Genomic DNA, 23,038 nt, shown 5'->3' with positions numbered 1-23,038 from the left:
TCCCGACAGTTTCATTCATAGGTTCACTGGAGTGCACAAGCCACTCTCCATGACAAGATGACAATTCAGAAAGGGAAGTCCTACAATGTCCTCAATGTGAAAGTCCATGTGGATCCAGAATAGGTTGTCACATTCATTTACTGACTCACTGCCAGTAATCTACCTCTAGAAGACATATTCAGCCACAAATGATTACTTTCCAATGGGACAAGAAAGCGCTCTAAATGCATTGTATGTTGGCGAGAGGAATAACATGCTATGACAGACATTTTTCACCACTGGATGGTGCACCACTTCCAAAAGCATGCTAAACATACCATAGATGGTTTAATCTATGCTGAGTTTATCATTCATCCTATTCAGCATTTCACTTGCATACAAAGAAGGTTAAAAGTGGAGAAGGTACTTTGAGGACACAGGCAAGCTTTACTCTATTCCTAAATCCTCAGCGCTGTTGAACAGAGAGGCCTGAAGTGAGGAGCTTTTGTGCTCATTTGATTATGTAGAGAAACATCTATTATGATCATGAACCCTATTGAAACAGTGTTGAACCAACCAATCTTTTAAAAAAAATATTAGTGATTCTACAAGTGTTATGACAGTCATATGGTTTGTGTACCAAATGTTAATAGTCATCCATCGTTTCTTATGATGCATACTGTAAGATCTCCATATCTGTGTGGAATATGGGAATCCACAGTTATACCTGAAACCATGGATAATTGTGAACTATACATGTTAACATGTTGTCAAAGGCTTTCATGGCCGGAATCACAGGGTTGTTGTTTGTTTTCCGGGCTGTATGGCCATGTTCTAGAAGTATTCTCTCCTGATGTTTCGCCCACATCTATGGTAGGCATCCTCAGAGGTTGTGACAAACCTATATATGTTAACTATACTTGGGCTGAAAGCATACCATACAATGGCACTGGAGAATACAGAGAACCCCAAAAACATGTCTGCAGGAAATTCTTCTTCTTCCTCTTCTTCTTTTCTTTCCTTTCTTTCTTTCTTTCTTTCTTTCTTTCTTTCTTTCTTTCTTTCTTTCTTTCTTTCTTTCTTTCTTTCTTTTCTTTTTTGGAGAGTGGCTAAGTGAAACCATGAATATTGAATCTGTGGACAAGGAGATCTTACTGTATTTTTCTACCACACATTTCCTCTGGAGGGCTGTCCTCAGTCAAACTGGATACTTGGCTAACCTGACTTATGGCATCTAACACAAGAGTATTCCATCTTTTCTGCTATTAAAGTCAAAAAGGTGACCCGTAATAGCTTGAAAAGGGCCAGAGACACCATATGTGTTCATAAATATTTCCCACTTCACCAGTACAGTAGAGTCTCACTTATCCAACATAAACGGGCCGGGAGAATGTTGGATAAGCGAATATGTTGGATAATAAGGAGGCATTCAGGAAAAGCCTATTAAACATCAAATTTGGTTATGATTTTACAAATTAAGCACCAAAAAATCATGTTGTACAACAAATTTGACAGAAAAAATAGTTCAATACGCAGTAATGCTATGTAGTAATTACTGTATTTACGAATTTAGCACCAAAATATCATGATGTATTGAAAATATTGACTACAAAAATGCGTTGGATATTCCGGAACGTTGGATAAGCGAGTGTTGGATAAGTGAGACTCTTCTGTATATTAAAATGGAGGGAGAATTAGATTGAGGAAACAATGTGACTGATTGATTGAGGAAATAGTATATTCTCCAGCATCCTGACTCTGATTCTTTCCTACTGTTCAACTTTCAACTATAAATCAAATTTCGTATCATCTCTATTATTTTGTCAGGAACAGAGAGAGATTCTTGAGAGAAGAATTTGAAAAAATAAGCAAATATGTGTGTATAAGAGAACAAGATAGAATTCATTAACCCACATTCTCAACACATCTGATTGGCAAGAATTTGGAAACACAAGTACACTGAATGTGCTGTGTACAAGATCACCTGTTCAGGCGTTCTCCTTTACAAATATTTTGTTTAGATTGTTTCCTTTGAGTAAGGAAATCAAATTTATACTTCTTCTGTTTAAACATATAGTTGTGGGCCTGTATTGCATTAGATTGTACTGTGTATTTGCTGTGCCCCTTTCATAAGATTTCACCTCATTTTCTGTCATTGTGATACTTGGATTTTGAAAACTTGTGGAAACTTGTGGTTAGTTGTGGAAATAAGGATTGGAGGTAAATCTTCAGTGGAACCACCTTTCCCCATGGTAACTCTTTCAGCAGTAAATTTCCCTTCCTAGGGGATTTCTCTCACATCTTGTTGTCTCACCCCTGTTCTTAATTATGGGTCAAATGTTTGTAACTCGGATGTTTGTTACCTTCCGAGATGGCAGCCTTGTTATATCAAAATATTAGCTTTTTAGCTTTCAAGAGATGGCAACCATAGAAACTCACTAAGCTCTATGATTCTAGAGACTAGGTTTATATTTGGACTTCACTTTCCAGATTCCTACAGCTACTATGGCTGGAGAGTTATCTATATATATAAAAGAGTGATGGAATCCTGGCGACCGCCATAACAACAAAACTAAACACCCCACAACCCCGAAAATTGACAACACAACCCATCATCCACGCCTCTAGGTTGATACAACAAAAAGAAAAGAAAAATAAAATCCTATAGAGGGAGAGGAATAATTGTTTTTATCCAATTGCTGCCAGTTAGAAGGCTAAGCTCCGCCCACTTGGTCTCCTAGCAACCCACTCACCCAGGGGGCAGGCAGAGTTGGCCTCACTTAGGGACACTGCCTATAAAATACAGATTATCAGATTTTAACTGGATTAGATGGCAGTGTAGACTCAAGGCCCTTCCACACAGCTATATAACCCATTTATAATCTTATATTATCTGCTTTAACTGGATTATCTGGACTCCACACCTTTACCTTAACTACCACCAATTCCTCAATACTTTATTTCCCATACCACCATACTTCACCACAGCAACGCGTGGCTGGGCACAGCTAATAAGAACTATAATGCAAACATTTTCTAAACTTTGGGTAATTCAACTAGTACAGTAGATGGACACCAGCAGATATAATGGGAAGCATTTCACTCAAAAGAGCCTTAAGGCGTGCCAGTGTGGTGTAGTGATCTGAGTGCTAGACTACATAGAGTCCTAGGGTTCAACTCCCTACTTGACCAAGTTACAGTCTCAGGACCTCATCACATTGATGAGGTCCAGCATTTTGATTTGCCAGCCTCCATGGTAACTTGGGGAGCAGTGGGGCAATCCCAGCACCTTGTGCTGCACCACACTGCCAGCTGACTTCCCCAGATATGGGGAAGCATTGCCATGTGCCTTCCCCCCACGCTAGCCCCATTGTTCCAAGTGGAACCCAGGGAGACTACCGTGTTGGCAGCACATCTTCCTACAATGCTTCTGCCTCAGTTGACCCACAGAACCCTGCCGAAAGTGAGGCTAGGATGTGTGATGTGCGTCTCCGTGGGGCTCCGTGGGTCAACTGGGCAGAACTGTCTTAGGACACTGAATTTCCATCGTGTGATGAGGTCCTTAGAGGAAAGTGATCACAGAACTTTTCTGAATGAATCTCACCAAGAAAACCCTGTGACAGGATTGCCATAGGTTTGTGTCAAGATACATAACAAGAATAAAAATGATAAGTACCATAAGTGAAAAAAGCAAAGTTCTTGCAAGAGTTCATAAATATTATGGGGACGGTCTGGAGGTAAACAGGATGGAGAAAAACCTGAAATAGTAAATAAAGGGGAAATGTTCATTACTAGAATAAACAGCAATCATTCTAAAAATACACATCAGGGTCACTGACTTCAGAGTTTACAAGTTCATATGAATGCTTATATAACTTCCCCAACCATCAATGTGACCCTTAGCAAAAAAAGATCAGAGAATGTTTTATTGTCACTCCTGGGGTTAATCACCTGTAGGTTTAAATAGTTGTGGCCTCTCCCTGTCTTTACTTTGTGGAGGCAACTGTTTTGTCATCATACCGCCGCACTTCTGAATCTTGGCATAGGAAGGAAGAAATCAAACAAGATTTCCCTGCCTCTTGGCTTCCTGTCAGTGAAATTACATCAGAGGCCTCCTTCTCGCCTGCTGTCCCTCCCCTCTCTTTCAGATGAATTCTTTCCATTGTAGAAAATGTTGCAAGCATCAGATTGCCAAGACTGGTAGCACAACAGTGCAGATCTCTGCCTGGTTTGACTAGTTCAAGTTCTGGGATTCCATCACACAACCAAGACCTGAAATAACCAAGGAGGATGAGAAGGTGTTGAGTGAAAAGCCAGTTATTTATCAAAGGAACAGTTCATCCCAAATTAATTTCAGTATTTTGAAATTCAGTTGCAACAACACTGATTTAATAATAATAATAATAATAATAATAATTCATTTATATTCTGCCCTTCTCCCCAAGGAGACTCAGAACAGATTACAGCACATAAACAGATACAGGCAAACATTCAATGGCTTAGTACAATGAAATACAATAAGACACAAATACAGAGGCAAAGGCAAAGGCTTCTCCTTTCATTTCCGGCTCTGGAGGCGGTGCTCATTTCTGGCTCTGGGGGAGGTGCTCTGCTCCATTTCCAAGACGAAGAACCTGCGTTGTCCATAGGCACCTCTTGGTCATGTGGCCAGCATGTCTGCTTGGAGCCTCTTATTGTCTTTTCCTGCCAAAGTGGTATCTATTTATCTAATCACATTTGCATGTTTTTAAACTGCTAGGTTGGCGGAAGCTACAGCTAACAGTGGAAACTCACCCCATTCCATTGATTCCAACTGCCAACCCTCAGGTCAGCAGTTCAGCAACACAAGGATTAACCCATTGCACCACTGTGGCCCCAGTGATTTAAGCTCAAGTGGATTGGTGAATCTGAAGAGCATTTAGCTGGGCATGAGCAAAGGATTTATTCTCTCTTCTCTCTTCTCACTCTCTTTAAAAGAAAACCCACACTGCAGAATTACAGCAGTTTGAACCCGTTTTAACTGCCATAGCACCATTCTATGGAATCCTGGGATTTATAGTTTGTGGTGGCACGAGCTCTCTCTGATAGAGAACGAGAAATATCTCATGAAACTATGAATCTCAGGATTCCATAGCAGTAAGCCATGGCAGCTAATGTGGTGTCAGACTGCCATAGGACATTTCCACTATCCCATGGTGTTTATGTGACATGGGATGGTGGCTGCTTACTGGCATCATGACAACTTACAGACAACTATATGCAATAATTACCCGAATTGCCTTGATTATGATAGTGGATAGCGTGGCTCTAAATAGTGACTGTAATGATTTAAAATGTTTCAATGTATTTCAGTTTTGGTCTTAATTTTAATCTTAAATGCTTTATATTAATTGTTTTTAAGGCATAGAATTGTTGCCTATCTGTAAGCCGCCTTGAGTCCCCTTTGGGGTTGGGAAAGGCGGGATATAAATATAGTAAATAAATGAATACATTTATTTTGCATAGTCACTGGTGTCATGTAATTTTGACACCTTAGCAGTGCAAAGGAGTGCTTCTGGGTAGGTGGTATAACCCTGTCCCCCCCAGCTAGGCTGTTTCACCCTCTTTGAGGTTTTCAATTTTAATTTTCTTTAAAGGCACTTCACAATTGTAAAGTGATGGGCAAACTTTTTTAAGGAATTGATGATGGGAGAGGACATGACGCCATCACTGCATAAGGCAGATCCCAGGCCCATGACACAATCTAGGGATATTGATAGACTTTGCCTGTCAGTAACCCCTGAAGGGTGATTGGCCAGCAACAGACAATACAGGTGTTGGTTTCTACCTCCATGTGATAAAGTTCATAATTCTGCAGTATGGATGCAGCCATTATTGTTTACAATAAGGTAATAGTAAAGATTTCTCTCTGACATTAAGTCTAGTTGTGTCCGACTTTGGGGATTAGTGCTCATCTCCATTTCTAAGCCGAAGAGGCAGCGTTGTCTGTAGACACCTCCAAAGTCATGTGGCCAGCATGACTGCATGGAGTGCCATTACCTTCCCACCAAAGCGGTACCTATTGATCTACTCACATTTGCATGTTTTCGAACTGCTAGGTTGGCAGAAGCTGGGGCTAACAGCGGGAGCTCACCCAGCTCCCCAGATTTGAACTGTTGACCTTTTGGTCAGCAAGTTCAGCAGCTCAGCAGTTTAACCCACTGTGCCAGTGCTTGCAATAACCCAACAATATTATCTTTATACTTAGAGATGGAATGCTTGGTATCCAGTTAACAACTTTGGCAAACATGTCATACTGTAAATGTGTTGATTTGACAGATAGTCCTAGATAATCTCTTAGTCCTTTCCCTTTTTCCATTTCCTCCCCTCACACATTCACCTTTCATTCTTATCCTACTTCTGTGAACAGAGTTCAAAGTGCAAAAGTTGCACTCAGTTGCCTCCGAAAAGGAGGGCGAGGAGGGAAGGGATGGACTCTTACCCTTCTCTGTAGGCGTATTTTACTATATATTGCTTAGCTGGACTAAGGTGCTGCTGTTTGAGTAAGTAGGTGTGAATTTCCTCTCAAATGTTATCATTGGTTTTTAAAAATCTCTTTGATCCTCAGGGCCTCACCCGATCAATGTAACAATATAAGTTATGAATAAATCACTGTTGTTATGACAGATAAACACAGACATACAAACACATTTTACATGTAATTGTACATAGTTCTTCCTATATGATCTTGCTCATATCCAATGGCTTACCTGATGGCTTCTGTGTCAGTGGGACAGCTGGACAGTACATTATCTCCTGGTTTAAATGAACTATCCAAGGTCCTGAAGTCCATCCCCCAAACTGGTTGAGCTCCTTAAATAACCCCTTTAACTACCTATTCTCTGAATTAAAGCTGGGAGTGGATTTACCATGCTACCAATGTAGGAGCCATCAGTTATCACTACCCTAACCCTAACCCAGGAGCATAATTGGATATTTACAACTTCACATTCTAGAATTGTATTCCTATATGCTGGTATGGAAAAGTTATCTGTGTCAGGAGACAACAAATGCTGGGCCAGCCCTGTATAGAAGTAGAAGATGCAAAAGGTTAAAAGCTGTATTAAAAATGGCAGCCAGAACTATAGCATATAGATGGGAATCACAAGAGGAATTGCCACTCCTAGTATTCTTCTCCATTGGCTATGTTGACAAGCTGCTGGGAGTTGCAGTCCATCTACATCTGTGGAGCTGCATTATTTCCACTCCTATTGCAGAAAATAGCACTGTAAACATTGATATGGCTGGTCACTTGGTTTTCACTATATTAAAATAAGCAGAACCTAAAAGCCATACATTACATAGTGACTTTTGGAGATTTTTGGTAGGTGAATGAGGACATAACAGGGTCCCATTTTAAAAATAAGATCACAAATGTGAGTGAAAATACTCACTGATAAACTGGACCTCCGTATCCATAGTCCCCTCATCCATGGATTCAACCATCCATGGTTTGAATATATATACAGTAGAGTCTCACTTATCCAAGCCTCGCTTATCCAAGCCTCTGGATAATCCAAGCTATTTTTGCCTTCAATGTTTTCAATATATCGTGATATTTTGGCGCTAAATTCGTAAATACAGTAATTACAATATAACATTGCTGCGTATTGAACTACTTTTTCTATCAAATTTGTTGTATAACATGAAGTTTTGGTGCTTAATTTATAAAATCATAACCTAATTTGATGTTTAATAGACTTTTCCTTAATCCCTCCTTATTATCCAAGATATCCGCTTATCCAAGCTTCTGCTGGCCCGTTTAGCTTGGATAAGTGAGACTCTACTGTATTTGAAAATATGAAAAGAAAACTATGATTTTACTATTTTATATAAGGGGTATCATTTTATGGGGACATTATGTAATCATGGGACTTGAGCATCCACAGATTTTGGTATCTACTAAGGGTTCTGGGGGACCCAGCAGCCAAAACCACATTTTTACTAGCTGGTTCTAACCCAGTCTTAACATCAAAAGTTGACCTTTACCTACATAAAGCACCTAAAAGGAGATGAGAGTATATGGATCAGAGTAAGTGTAAGGGGGATGAGGACTAATGGTGTACACAAAATTGGTTCCTACTGTTTATCCTGTTTCTTTTGTGTCTTCTGTTTCTTCAGAAATACAAAACAGGAAGCCCCCCCCACCCCCCATGGAAATCTGTTCGACGCAAAAGTCTGCTTTCATGTTGAGACAAAATTGCCTCCTTGTCTGCATGTAGACAGGTCTGGAGGTAGCCTGCAGGCATGTTCCGGGTCTGCCTGCAGGCTCCGCCACACACACACACTTTCAGAGAGTGTGGCAGGGTGTGTGTGGAGGCTAGCAGGGCCTGCAGGCATGCTCCGGACCTACCTGCAGCTGAGCACCTTACTCTAGAGGAGCAACGGCCGGTGCCAGGTAAGAACGCCAGGAAGGGGAGGCAGTTGGTGGAAAGCCCCCCCCCCTCCGATAATAGTCCGAATTTTGGGGGACCGATCTGAATCCCCTCTCCCCCCGAAGCTTTCAAAAATGGATCGGGAACCTCAACAAAAGCCAAGAACAAAACAAGGCAAGTTTTACCACAAAAGCACAAGACTAATAAGGACCTTTGAGGTCCACACTTAGGATGAGAGATATATGGTTACCGTTTAGCTACCTACTTTCATATTATATTGAAATGAAACTTTCTTTGTCTGTATATTTATATTTTTGTTCGGACCTGATGTATGTTGTATGCTGTTTTTATAGTTTATGTGTCTTGATAAGACCAGTTGGCTGATCAATAAATAGTTACTTACTTACTAAGAGTTCTGGAACCAAACCTCAGAAGATATCATGGGCCCGTTGTATAACAAATCACATTTCCAACTAACTTTTAAGTTTCTAAGATATCTTAGAGGCAATCAGGCTTAAGGTTTTCTAGGGTCCCTTCTGGACAGGCCCTATATCCCAGGATCTGATCCCAGGTTTTCTGCTTTAAACTGGATTATATGGGTCTATTCTGCCAGATAATATGAGATAAACAGTAAACCTGGGTTCAAATCCTGGGATGTAGGCCTGTCTGGAAGGGCCTCAAGTTTTTTGCCATTTCATGTCAATCTTAGATTATTTAAAGGGAAGGCAAGGAACAGTGAGTAACCAATGTTAATGTGTAATAGAAATGAATTATTTTCAAGAAGTAATTTTCCATGCTCTGAAAACATACATGAGAAAATTTCAGTGAATTGCTTCCATCATGTTGGCGTTCAATGAATACCAGTCCAGGGCAGTAATCAGACGTTTCCCTAGTGACCATAAACAGTGTGTGAGTCTAGGAGGGAACTTAATTATAGGTTAAGACGGCTTTGTAAGTGTTTGAGTTACCCTGCCCTTCAGGAAGAGTGAAAATCCCCTTGTGAATAATTTCTACAGTAATAATTCCATCTCTCTTGTTTTACACAATAGGATGAAACTCACAAATAAAAAAAGAACAACCTGCAATTAGAACAATGTGAAAAGGATTAACTCTTTACAATACATTTTAAACCATCAGGACAGATAGCTGAAATGCCGTACTTGGTAGCCAGATGTTTTCTGGACTACAGTTCCCCAAATCCCCTACCAGCAGGGCTGGTTTTGACGGAATTCCTGCCCTTGTATGGTAGTCAAGAAAGACACGATTCCCATAGAATCCAGAAATGACCCTAAGACTGTCAAAAACATGAACTGACATGTGGGCTTCCGGTCATCTAAGCCCATCATTGGAGTCATGATGTTTATCTATTCCCTAATATTCAGAGAAAATGGTCAGCAAATGATCCCCAGTGATATCACCAAAGCATGTAGAAACACACACCGCATTTTGTCCAGCACTATCCCAGTTGACCTTTCTTAAACTGCAGAGAAGCTGAATGAATCACTAGCGGGCAAGCTTCACTTTGTTATTCTAAGTGTTTTGCACCAGAGTTACTAGGACTTCATTCCATTTGCTTGTAAGTGGTTTACTTAAAAGAAAGTCCCAGTGGATTTTTAAAAAAAATTACATGCTAGAACGAACCAATTAATTTAACCTCCTTCCATGCAGAATATATGGCTAAATCACTCCTGAGAAGAAATAATAATAATAATAATAATAATAATAATAATAATAATAATAATAATAATAATAATTTTATATTCTGCTCTATCTCCCCAAGGGCACTCAGGGTGGATCACAGTACACATACATGGCAAATATTCAATGCCATTTTTGGACAGACAGGACAGGACAGAATAGCATTCAATGCCATTACCAGACATATCACATATCACATAGACCAGTGATTCCCAAAGTGGCCGCTACTGCCTCCTGGTGGGCGCTGCAGTGATCCAGGGGGCGGTGATGGCACCTATTAGGACATGGGGGCAAGGCCAGAGGAGGGGCGGGGCCAGGGGAGGGGCGGGGCCAGGGGAGGGGCGGGGCCTCTTCCCAAGTGCCGGAGACAGGGCTGAGCACCCGAGGCACCTGTTAGGACACAGGGGGCGGAGCTAGAGGAGTGGGCGTGGCTTCTTCCCAAGAGCCCAAGACAGGGCTGAGAATCTATACCTCTCCTGAGGCGCCTGTTAGGACACAGAGGGCGGAGCTAGGGTAGGGGGCGGGGCCTCCTTCCAAGAGCCCAAGACAGGGCTGAGCCTCTATACCTCTCCTGAGAGGCCTTTTAGGACTAAAGGGCGGGACTGGGGTGGGGGCGGGGCCTCTTCCCAAGAGCGTGAGGCAGTGCTGAGCCTCTGTATACCTCCCCTGAGGCACTTTTTAAAACACGGGGGTGGGGTATAAAGGTTCAGCCCCGTCAGGCACTCGGGAAGAGGCCCCGCCCCCTCCTCTAGCCCCACCCCCTGTGTCCTGGCAGGCACCACAAGACAGGGATAGAAGCTCAGCCCTGCCTCAGAGCTCATAACTCCGCCCATCCCAGTCCTGGCTGCCCATTTGTGGCCCCGCCCAGCTCCCCCTCCCAGCCCTGCATCTTGGACTAGGGGGGAGGCTCAGCCCCGCCCTCTTGAGCAGAAGCCACGCCCACCCCTCTAAGCCATGCCCCTTTTTCCAAGGGGTTCTGAGTAATATTTTTTTCTGGAAAGGGGGCGGTAGGACAAATAAGTTTGGGAACCACTGACATAGACAGACAGTAGAGGCTATTAACATTCTCCAGCTTCCGGCTTCATGAGGGTATGCTCGATTCCGGCCACAAGGGGCACTGCCGATGGCCATCCAAATTTGGTTTAATATGACTTCTAGTCTCTGGAGAAGCAGAAAACAAGACTACTGTACTTGCTTAAACATCCCTTCGTGTCATCTATCCATCTTCTCTTCTCCAAGCTCAAGAGACCCCGTTTATGAATGGACATGACAGCAACAATAAGCACAAAAATGGCTTTACTGTGCTAAAAATGCAACACACAACATATATTCTAATACTCGGCTTTTCTCTTTTGCACAGGGATTGTGCTTTCTTGTCTCTCCCCTTGCCTAAACAGTTGTCGTAGGCTATATGGTGTTTACATTTCATTGAAGTTCTGTTGTCTGTGTGTTGCGGTCAAAGATTAAGGAGGGAAAGTGTGCATATCAAACAATGAAAGAATGTTCCTGCCCATACTTGGAATTTATTCTATAATCTTTCATTCCTGAACAGGAGTCGGAACAAATGGGAGCCATTTTGACTGTCTTCTGAATGTCTGTCTCCTAGGTAATGCAGGTGTTACCGGTAATTCTCTCTAAAGTGAAATATCTCAAATTCCAAAAACAACTTTCCCTCACTATGTGTGGGGTGCAGAAGGTGGTGCAAGTTTCTATTTTGGAATGCATTTCCTTCTTTTTTGAGCAGAGATGCTACATTGATAGGAGGACTAGAAATGCCTGTCTGACCACAGCACCATGTTTGAGATGTGGATGTTTGAGATTAGGCATTGCCAATCTGGCAACCATCCCTACATTATTTTCATAATATGCTCAATATGACAGAAGGGTCTGGACAGGACACATGGGCGTTGGAACCTCCTATGCAGGACCAATAGAAAACTCTCTGCAATTGGCCCTTATGATGTGAGCTTCCACGCCCCGTGGGTAAATTTAGCACACATAAAAACCCTTTGCCCAGTTAACTATCAGGCAGATCTGTGATTGATGGATCGGTGAAACACTTCCTCCAAACAGCTGGTTGGTTTTACAACTAACAACAATGTTTAAAATTACTCTTAGTTAAGTCAAGTCAGAACATCAGATACTAGGCAACACATTTCTACTTCCAGTAGAAGAACTGGAAGGTCTAGCAAGAAATATGAGCATCATGATGGTCACCTAGATGAAGACTCTTATTGTGGAACTATTACTGAGTTAGTTTGTTAGTTACTTTAATTGATCCTAAATACAGTTGCGACATGTGCCTGGTTAAGCTATAACCTGCAGGGACTGAACTATCAAGCCATGGTTATTAATCATGTGTACATGTTGATATTATTGTGTGTCATCATGTTGTTTCCAACTTATGGCAACTGTAAGGCAAACCTATCCAGGGAGTTCTTGGCAAAATTTGTTCAGAGGGGAACTGCCTTGGCCTTGCCATGGGAAACTAACTTGCCCAGTGGGCTCAACTCCATGCCTTCTGTTGCCAATCCATTGCAGGGGCATGTTCATTATAGACATGTGCGTGAAATTTGTTCTTACAATTTCTTCCATTTCTTTTATGCCTTCCGTTTATTTGGAAGCAGAAAACAGGAAGCTCTCTCCCCACACGAAGCTCAACTCAACACGAAAGGTTTTTCTTTGTAACTTCCAATTTATCCTTCTGAGTAAAAAGTCTATTTTGTAGTTTATTCTTGTTGGTCACTCCGTCTTTGGTGTATTATTAGTCTGCTTTCGTGTGGAGCTGAAATTCCATTCGTGCGTGCTTCTTCCGTCAGACTGTTGTGGGGCTGGACTATAGTTTGAAAAAAATGAACGAATTCCTATGCACCCTGCGTATATCTTATTTGTAGTGCAAAAAATATGAAAGAACGATACAATATTTAAAATGAAGAACAATTTTGACCAACATAAACTTATCAGTATTTCAATGAGAAGTGTGGGCCTGCTTTTGGCTGATGAGAGAGTCAAATTAATTAGGATTGTTGTTGTTGTGTGATTCAAGTCATTTCAGACTTAGGACAACCCTAAGTCTAAAGTTTAGAGAGGGGGCTGGGTAAATGACCATGGAGGACTGCATCCAAATCTTAGTTTGTAGACCCCTGGTACTGTATATACGTTTTTCATTACTTAGAAATGATTTTTAATGAATGATGTACCATGAGGTTAATGCTTAATTGATCATGCGTCATGACATCACTAGGGAATGCTCCTTAAAACATCATCTTTACAGTACAACCACATATATATTTATCAGAAAATGATAAAGTAAAATGGTCACTAGATCTGAGCTTACATTATTGCACCAAAAATATTTCCCATAATTGTACTGATTTTTTGTGTGTTTTAAAGTTAGCATAGCAGCAAAACTGATGCCCACTGGTATAGTTATATTTTCCGCATGTGTATGTATGTGCATTCAAGTCATCTGTTGACTTATGGCAATCCCATTAATTTCACTGAGTTTTCTTAGGGCAGGAATACTCAGATGTGGTCTTCCCAGTTCCTTTCCCTGAAATATAGCCTATTTAATAGAATTATTTTCTCTTTTTTTTGGGTCTATTTTAATTTTCAACAGTACTGCTGCAGTTTTTGAAATATCCTTCAAACTTTATAAAATGTACATTAATATAATTAAGGGGCCCCTGGTGGTGGCACAGTGTGTTAAAGCGCTGAGCTGCTAAACTTGCAGACCGAAAGGTTCCAAGTTCAAATCCTGGGAGCGGAATGAGCGCCCGCTGTTAGCCCCAGCTCCTGCCAACCTAGCAGTTCGAAAACATGCAAATGTGAGTAGGTACTGCTCCGGCGGGAAGGTAACAGCGCTCCACGCAGTCATGCCGGCCACATGACCTTGTCTACGGACAACGCTGGCTCTTCGGCTTAGAAATGGAGATGAGCACCAACCCCCAGAGTCGGTCACAACTGGACTTAACATCAGGGGAAAACCTTTACCTTTACCTAATATAATTAAAAATCCTATAAACATTTACATGCCAATCAAAAGAAGAGAAAAATAAGCCTTTTTCTATCATGTGAGACCACAGAGACTTCAACAGAGAGGGATTTAAGATACAGAAAGCTTAGACTACTGTCTTGAGTCCTTCTTAAAGGAACCACAAGCAACACCTACCTGAACTGCAGGTGTTTTCTGTGTTAGTTCTCTGGAATGCCTTGGCAAAAACCCTCGGCAGGTGAAATGCTCAGGTTTCCTTCGTCCTACTTTCAGAGAACAAACAAGGCTGTGTGAAATATTCCATGACTGTCTTCTTTCCAATATGCTGCTTTGCAGAGCATCACAAACCAAGTACAGCAGTAGAGGCAAGATTCAAAACCGTGTGGATTGTGGCCTTCCCCTTTGTGTGCCTTTTTCCATTGTAAGGCTAAACAAGCAACGTCAAATTGTCTAAATCAGTGGTTCGCAACCTGTGGGTCCTCAGGTGTTTTGGCTTACAACTCTCAGAAATCCCAGCCAGTTTACCAGCTGTTAGGATTTCTGAGAGTTGAAGGCCAAAACATCTGGGGACCCCAGGTTGAGAACCACTGGTCTAAATAATAGGAAGAGTTGATCCCACTCTCAAGCAAAGGGCTTCCTAGCAATGAACATGGGTTTGTTTGTGGGTATGGAAGAGTAAATACATTTCTGGTTTTCCAGAGTTGAACTGTATATTTCCTAATAGTTCCTGCTACACTTTGGAGGGGGGCAGGAGAAATAAGCCTAACCTTTATTGCAGTTTTGCAAGAAGTATTAGTCAGAACAACTGAATAATCAACTAATAGAACCATTAAGTATAATATATAAACATCAACCCACTCAAAGATATCAGCATCTTGTAAACAGATATGACACAGGAGATCTATGGCTGACCTATGACTGATTTTCCAATTACAGTATGATCCCATTATTTATATTTATTTTATTTATTTTATTTCAGTATTTCTACCCCGCCCTTCTCACCCAATAAAGGGTCTCAGGGTGGCTTACAAACATGGATTTAGTTTGCACGGTTACACTTACCCATGCCCTACATCCCCCTGAAGTATTTGTGACTTCTTTGGAGCTTCTAGGACAAGTTTATGATAGATACGTTTCCAGAAAAGGTACAGTCAAAATGAAAGGTGTGCTATTATCCATAGTATCATATATCAATGGGGGTCTTGGGATGTATCTGCTACAAATATGCTTGTACTGTACTTGAAGCCTTGGACAGGCAGCAGGACTCTGATATTTAATTTAACAATGATGCTAGGAGAATGGTTTTTTTAAAAATTAAAAATGCTTTCCTTAGACAATTGAAGATGAGATTATGTTATTATGGATGTTGAGAAGCAGCTGGATAAAGGGGCATGATGTAGGATCCCAGCCATAATCTCAGCTGCAGCCTTGTTTCCTGCAATATGGCTATAATAATGTGAACTAACTTCATGCAATAGCAAAATGATAGTTTGCATGGCAAGAGGTTGGACTGAAGGCCCTTATCGTCTCTTCCAATACAGTGGGTTAAACCCTTGTGCTGGCTGAACTGCTGACCTGAAGGTTGGGTTGCTGACCTGAAAGTTGCCAGATCGAATCCATGAGATGGAGTGCGTTCCTGTCTGTCAGCTCTAGCTTGCGGTGACATGAGAAGAGCCTCCCAGTTGACACATCCGGGTGTCCCCTGGGCAACATCTCTATAGATGGCAAATTCTCTCACACCAGAAGTGACTTGCAGTATGTTTTCAAGTAATTTCAGTCACAATAAAAAAGTACAGAAAAATAAAGTGTTTTATTATTTTTAAAATACAGGGTTCACAGCTCTACTCAAATACTGGATTTCTGAGTTTTTTATTTCAGTTATTTATTTTATGATCAATAAACATTTCTTAAAAGGGAATACCCAAAATGACTTTTACATGAACCAGGAAGCTTCTTCTCCAGATAATGAGTGTATCAACCATGGCTTATGACTTCATTTCTTGGCTAGTTGGGGCAAGTTGTTTGCAAATGATAGAGTAGGATGGTGGCTGCATATTTTGCCTACTATTTGGCATCTACTAAAACCAAAGACAGACTTTTTTAAAAAATGAAAAATTAAAAAATTAAAACTGGGAATATGGGAATTTCCAGAAGTTAACTACACTCCATCCCTTGTGGACGCCCATAGTTCTGCTGCCCACGCATAGATTAGAATAACTTTATTGTACGTTGTACAACTAAATTAAATTAGGAAGTCTGCTTGAATTACCCAGGGGCTTTTAGGCATAGCATGCTCTCTTATCCTGTTATTTCATCTAGAGAATGTGGGTAATAATGCTGATCTATCTTACAACCATTTACTTACTGTAAAAGTTCAACTAAGAAATGTATGCCAAGTAACCTCTAATGCCTCCCATGTCAATGTGGCATGAACCCATTCCAGATTTTAGTCCAGACTTTAGAGGAGCTGCACAAGCTGCTGGAACTATTGGAGAGATAGGGTTCAGTACCTTGGATAGCTCCTATAAGTTCGAACTAAAGTTCAGACACTATCCCACCAACACAGACATTATTATGTATCGAAATGTATCATATACTTCCAAATAAATGCTCTCGGTACAATTTATCATCAAATGGCTCAGGTTTTGAACATGGTGGAATGTATGAAATAGGTTGGATCCAGATTTAGATCTAAGCAGCAGTACATATCTCGTTGTCAAAGGCTTTCATAGCCAGAATCACAGGGTTGTTGTGTGTTTTCTGGGCTGTATGGCCATGTTCCAGAAGTATCCTCTCCTGACATTTCACCCACATCTATGGCAGGCAACCTCACAACCTCTGAGGATCAGGAGAGGATACTTCTGGAACATGGCCATACATGGCCAACATCAGGAGAGGATACTTCTGGAACATGGCCATACAGCCTGGAAAACACACAACAACACTCTTTCTTCCTTCTGGCCTCTTCCATCTCCTGGAAATGCTAGACAGATAGTTGAGGAACCCTGTAAAACAGGATGAGATGTGATGTACTGAGATGTGGGCACAGAAAATAGGTCTTGGGTCCCACTCTACATTTTTATAACAGTTTTTCAAAACATCCGCCTAGATTGCTCAGTAGACAGAAACCCTCTTCTATATCCTCATGAGAAGTATACTTGGTGTCTATTGCTGAATGAAGTCATTCTAGTAAGATGGGAATCACAGCCAGTGGACTGAGATAGTATGACATTTAAATAATACATTAATTACATACCAAGACAGCTCATCTGCTAGAAAGAGACCGCTGTTCTTTTCCTAAGTGTTGCAATCCTAGGCACACTTACTCAGGTGCAAATTCCAGTGAGCAGATTGTATGGATCCATATTTAGGTATGTTTATAGCAAACCCTCTAGTGGCAGACAGTGGTTTGTAAGCATTAGGGCAGTGAGGCCACACTGGGCTTTAGATGTGAATTGGCAATACTATGTTTGGCCTGAATTTCAGTCTGAACGGAGCTATGCTACATGCTGAATCCTATCTCCAAAATAGTTTCAGCACTTTGGACAGCAACTTTGAAGTTCAGACTAAGACCAGTTTCACACCCCACCCTCATGGCCACCTAACACCTTTGAAAAACATTGAAATCGACAGAATGTGTTGGACATCGATTTAAACATTCTTAGAGTACAACCCTTGATATCCATGGGCAAAACTAGTCATGATTCTAGATTAATTTAATTTCCATTGACTTCTATGTGACAAAATTTGGATCCAACTAATAACACTTACTACGCAATAAACGTGCTGAGGTTTTAGATGTACTAGGAATATTCAGATGTAGAAGTAGTTTATTTAATGCTTAGACCATAAGTCTTTCAAATACAGCACAAACAAATAAATACATTTAAAATATTATTAAATAAAATACAAAATACACCATTACAATACTACATAAGCCATTAAAATGCTACTTAAAGTCATGGCGAGAAGCACCCTTAAAATACTGCATAAAATACTATATGAACTAGCTCTTGCATAGTTAAAAACCAAGTAAAATTCAGTATTATTAAAACTTAAACAAGAAACACTTTGGATATAGACAACCACACTATTATTAGGTAAAAGTATCCCCAGAACACTAAACTGCAATATCAGAAATTAATCTTGCTGGGATTTTCATTGCTGCCAGAGCAAAAAGAGACACCTTGTGACACCTTGTGAGTAACCACAGGATTAGTGTCAGCCAAGAGATAGAAAATCTTTTCTGGAACCGTATTGGATTGCACAAGATACAGATTAGGCCCCAGGATTTTAGCTCTTGGCTCCGAATACAAAGAGCAGGAAAACAAATAATGGGGCAAATCCTCAATTTCCGGGAGTATTGTATTGCTCCACTCTATAAATTCAGTGAAAGAGCCAAGATGATGATCAGATCTGCGGAACAGCTTTTTGTGTGTTCTATATTACATGAACTAAATGCCAGTCTTCCCCACTGACAGCAGTTAAAGCCATGTTCATGGGCACTTGAAAAACTATTTGACAATTTGTGGATTAACCAAGGTTTCATACTATATGATCTTTGTGCCTTTCCTTTGTCGGTCAACTGCAAAGTCATAAAAGAGAAAGATGGTAAGTCCATTAGGCAACCTCTTGAACAAGAATTACCTGTAAGCCTGGTCCACTGTGTGTGCCAGACTGTGGTTCCCTTGTGGTGGAAAAGCACTGCCTAGATGAAGGAAAACCGTATTATTATTATTATTATTATTATTATTATTATTATTATTATTATTATTATTAATTTCTTGCCTCTCCTTGTAGTTTGAGGCAGAGTACAACATGGTTAAAACAGTGAAGTTTGTAAAGCACTATTAAAATACATATGACAAAACACACAGGTAAAATGCAGATTAAATTTTACTGATAAAATACAGGTTGAAATTCACAACTTAAAACTGACTGTAGGCCGATCTAGCTGATCTAATTAATCTAGCTGGCAGGTCATTCCACAGTTTTCGGGCAGCTGAAAACTGTAAATCCATACACTTGATCAAACTTATATCCAAAATCTGAGAACAAAAACAGAGCATAATACAGCCAAAAACCATGAAGACCTAAACAGGAATTACAGAAACTTGAAACTTAATCAAGGAAACATGAACAAGACACACAATCCAGAAACTTGGACACTTGGAGCAAGGCCATAGAACTTTCCAATTCTAAGCATGGGCATAGTTGGTGTATCAGACAAAGCTGGAAGTACGTTTTGGTAGATATCCATTATTTTCAAGCCATGGAGCATTAAGCAGTGACATTTGGTAGCTGCCATGTCAGCAGGATAGTAGATCCACTCCAATCTGAAATTGAAATGAGCTATCCAAGGTCCTGAACCCCAAATAAACCCAACCCTTGGGTCTTATTTAGATTGCAAACCTGAGGGCAGAGAATTGTCAAATGAATAATTTGTAAGATGATTTGAGAGTCTTTGTGGCTGAAGAGTACTGCATAAACATTCTAAGTAATTGTACTTCTTTAAAGTTCAGACTAAAATGCAGAATGTATTTACTCTGTATTCTGGGCACCACAATTGAAGGGAGATGTTGACAAGCTGGAATGTGTCCAGAGGAAGATGACTAAAATGATCAAGGGTCTGGAGAACAAGCCCTATGAGGAGCGGTTTAAAGATCTGGGCAGGTTTAGTCTGCAGAAGAGAAGGCTGAGAGGAAGTCATAGGGAAGAGGGAGCAAATTTGTTTTCTGCTGCCCTGGATACTAGGACGCAGAACAACGGCTTCAAACTACAGGAAAGGAGATTCCACCTAAACATTAGGAAGAGCTTCCTATATATATATACACACACACACACACACATAATCTGGCATGAGATCTCAACAGGACCTGAAATTACATCATTGGGCAAAGGTTCTTCACAGGTAATAGGTCTTGAATCATTGCTCCCTCTTTAAGTCAGGGCCCTTCCATACAGGCCCTATATCCCAGGATCTGATCCCAGGTTTTCTATTTATCCCAAATTATCTGGCAGTGGGACTCATATAATCCAGTTTAAATCAAAAAATCTGGGATCAGATCCTGGGATGTAGGGCCTGTCTGGAAGGGCCCTCAGTTCTTGTCAGCCACAAAGTGAAATAGTTTCCACAATTGGCAGAAGTTTCTTTCTATTTTCTTGTTTCCTTCTTATTTCCTTTATCATGATGCCGGGTTACATCAAGATGTTTTCCACTGTGAATTAGCAAGAAGTTTTCAACAAAGCACAAGTTGTTCTGATTGGATTAGATGAACCAGTGGTGGACACCTCAGTTTCTACAATTTCCTCAGTTTTCACCTGAAATCCAGGTCAAATCCCCCATCCAGTCTCATACCTTAATCTTTGCCTGCCGGCTACCACATTTTGGCAGCTTTCACTATGGTCACTTCCACTATGTCAGCTATTGCTGCTATTGCAATGTAAATTGGTAGAAAGGTAGATAATGATATTGTGAAAAAACCAAATTTGGTTGAGACAGTGCTTGTAGTTCTGGAGGGAATCTATTTTTTGCTTCTGACATGCTTAGCATGGGAATTTGGTTAAACAGTAAAAATTCAAGAGTAAACCAGGTTATTTATTTATTTTTGATCTGAAATTTTTCAGGGGTATGATCATCAAGTTTGCAGACAACACCAAATTGGGAGGGATAGCCAATACTCCAGAAGATAGGAACAGAATGCAAAACGATCTTAACAGATTAGAGATAGACCGGAACTAACAAAATGAAGTTCAACAGGGACAAATGCAAGATACTCCACTTAGGCAGAAAAAAATGAAATCCAAAGATACAGAATGGGGGACGCCTGGCTTGACAGCAGTACGTGTGAAAAAGATCTTGGAGTCCTCGTGGACAACAAGTTAAACATGAGCCTACAATGTGATGCGGCAGCGAAAAAAGCCAATGGGATTTTTGCCTGCATAAATAGTGTCTAGATCCAAGGAAGCCATGCTACCCCTCTATTCTGCCTTGGTCAGACCAGACCTGGAATACTGTGTCCAATTCTGAGCACCTCAGTTAAAGGGAGATGTTGACAAGCTGGAATGTGTCCAGAGGAGGGCGACTAAAATGATCAAGGGTGTGGAGAACAAGCCCTACGAGGAGCGACTTAAAGAGCTGGGCATGTTTAGCCTGCAGGGAAAAAAAAGGCTGAGAGGAGACATGATAGTCATGTGTAGGGAAGATACAGGGAGGAGGGAGCAAGCTTGTTTTCTGCTTCCCTGGAGACTAAGAGGTGGAATAAGGCTTCAAACTACAGGAAAGGAGATTCAACCTGAACATTAGGAAGAACTTCCTCACTGTGAGAGCTGTTCAGCAGTGGAACTCTCTGCCTCGGAGTGTGGTGGAAGCTTTGGAGGTTTTTAAGCAGAGGCTGGATGGTTTTGTTGTGTGTTTTCTGGGCTGTATGGCCATGTTCCAGAAGTACTCATCCTGACGTTTCACCCACATTTATGGCAGGCATCCTGCTTATATATACAGTAGAGTCTCACTTATTCAAAACTTGCTTATCCAACATTCTGGATTATCCAACGCATTTTTGTAGTCAATCTTTTCAATACATTGTGATATTTTGGTGCTAAATTCGTAAATACAGTAATTACTACATAGCATTACTGTGTATTGAACTACTTTTTCTGTCAACTCTTGTCTGTTGGAAGCCAGTGTGAATGTTGTAATTAATCACCTTGATTGGTATTAATGGCCTTACCAGCTTTATTCCTGCCTGAGGGAATCCTTTGTTCGGAGGTGTTAGCTAGCCCTGTTTGAGTCATGTCCGGAATTCCTCTATTTTCAGGGTGTTGTTCTTTATTTACTGTTCTGATTCCAAGTATTTAATACTAGTAGCTAGATTTTGTTCATTTTCATGGTTTTCCTCCTTTCTGTTGAAATTGTCCTCATGCTTGTAGATTGCAATGGCTTCTCTGTGTAGTCTGACATGGTGGTTGTGAGAGTGGTCCAGCATGTCTGTGTTCTCAAATAACATGCTGTGCTGCCAGGTTGGATGGCCATCTATTGGGGGTGCTTTGAATGTGGAAAAATTAAGCAAGGGAAGTTTAAATATCTGTAGAAGATCCAGGATGGGAGAAAGAACTCTTGTCTGTTGTCTGTTGGAGGACAGTGTGAATATTGTAATTAATCACCTTGATTGGCATTAATGGCATTGGCAGCTTTATTCCTGCCTAAGGGAATCCTTTGTTCGGAGGTGTTAGCTGGCCCTGATTGAGTCATGTCTGGAATTCTTCTGTTTTCAGGGTATTGTTCTTTATTTATTGTTAATACTGGTAGCCAGATTTTGTTCATTTTCATTGCTTTCCTCCTTTCTGTTGAAATTGTCCACATGCTTGTAGATTGCAATGGCTTCTCTGTGTAGTTTGACATGGTGGTTGTGAGAGTGGTCCAGCATGTCTGTGTTCTCAAATAACATGCTGTGCTGGCAGGTTGGATGGCCATCTATCGGGGGTGCTTTGAATGTGGAAAAACTAAGCAAGGGAGGTTTAAATATCTGTAGAAGATCTAGGATGGGAGAAAGAACTCTTGTCTGTTGTCTGTTGGAGAACAGTGTGAATATTGTAATTAATCACCTTGATTGGCATTAATGGCATTGGCAGCTTTATTCCTGCCTAAGGGAATCCTTTGTCCGGAGGTGTTAGCTGGCCCTGATTGAGTCATGTCTGGAATTCTTCTGTTTTCAGGGTATTGTTCTTTATTTACTGTTAATACTGGTAGCCAGATTTTGTTCATTTTCATTGTTTTCCTCCTTTCTGTTGAAATTGTCCACATGCTTGTAGATTGCAATGGCTTCTCTGTGTAGTTTGACATGGTGGTTGTGAGAGTGGTCCAGCATGTCTGTGTTCTCAAATAACATGCTGTGCTGGCAGGTTGGATGGCCATCTATCGGGGGTGCTTTGAATGTGGAAAAACTAAGCAAGG

At 40.9% G+C, this 23,038-nt stretch overlaps 2 long non-coding RNA genes across 2 annotated transcripts in view; both read right to left on the bottom strand.

Moving 5' to 3' along the window:
* Positions 1–2,496: 2,496 nt before the first annotated feature.
* LOC134299974 (uncharacterized) lies at positions 2,497–14,449 on the bottom strand. The gene is made up of 2 exons (XR_010007235.1): positions 14,263–14,449; positions 2,497–4,251 (listed from the first exon to the last, which is right to left on the bottom strand). It is a non-coding gene; the product is annotated as an uncharacterized LOC134299974 (long non-coding RNA).
* Positions 14,450–16,934: 2,485 nt separating this feature from the next.
* Positions 16,935–23,038, bottom strand: part of LOC103279199 (uncharacterized) — a 58,263-nt gene continuing 52,159 nt past the window's right edge. Inside the window, exon 5 of the long non-coding RNA XR_010007234.1 lies at positions 16,935–18,793. This is a non-coding gene — a long non-coding RNA (uncharacterized LOC103279199). The remainder of the gene's footprint in view (positions 18,794–23,038) is intronic.

This window comes from Anolis carolinensis, chromosome 6, assembly GCF_035594765.1.
Source record: "Anolis carolinensis isolate JA03-04 chromosome 6, rAnoCar3.1.pri, whole genome shotgun sequence".
NCBI lineage: Eukaryota > Metazoa > Chordata > Lepidosauria > Squamata > Dactyloidae > Anolis > Anolis carolinensis.
The sequence above is the reverse complement of the archived record's forward strand: the minus strand, read 5'-3'. Positions and strand labels throughout refer to the sequence as shown.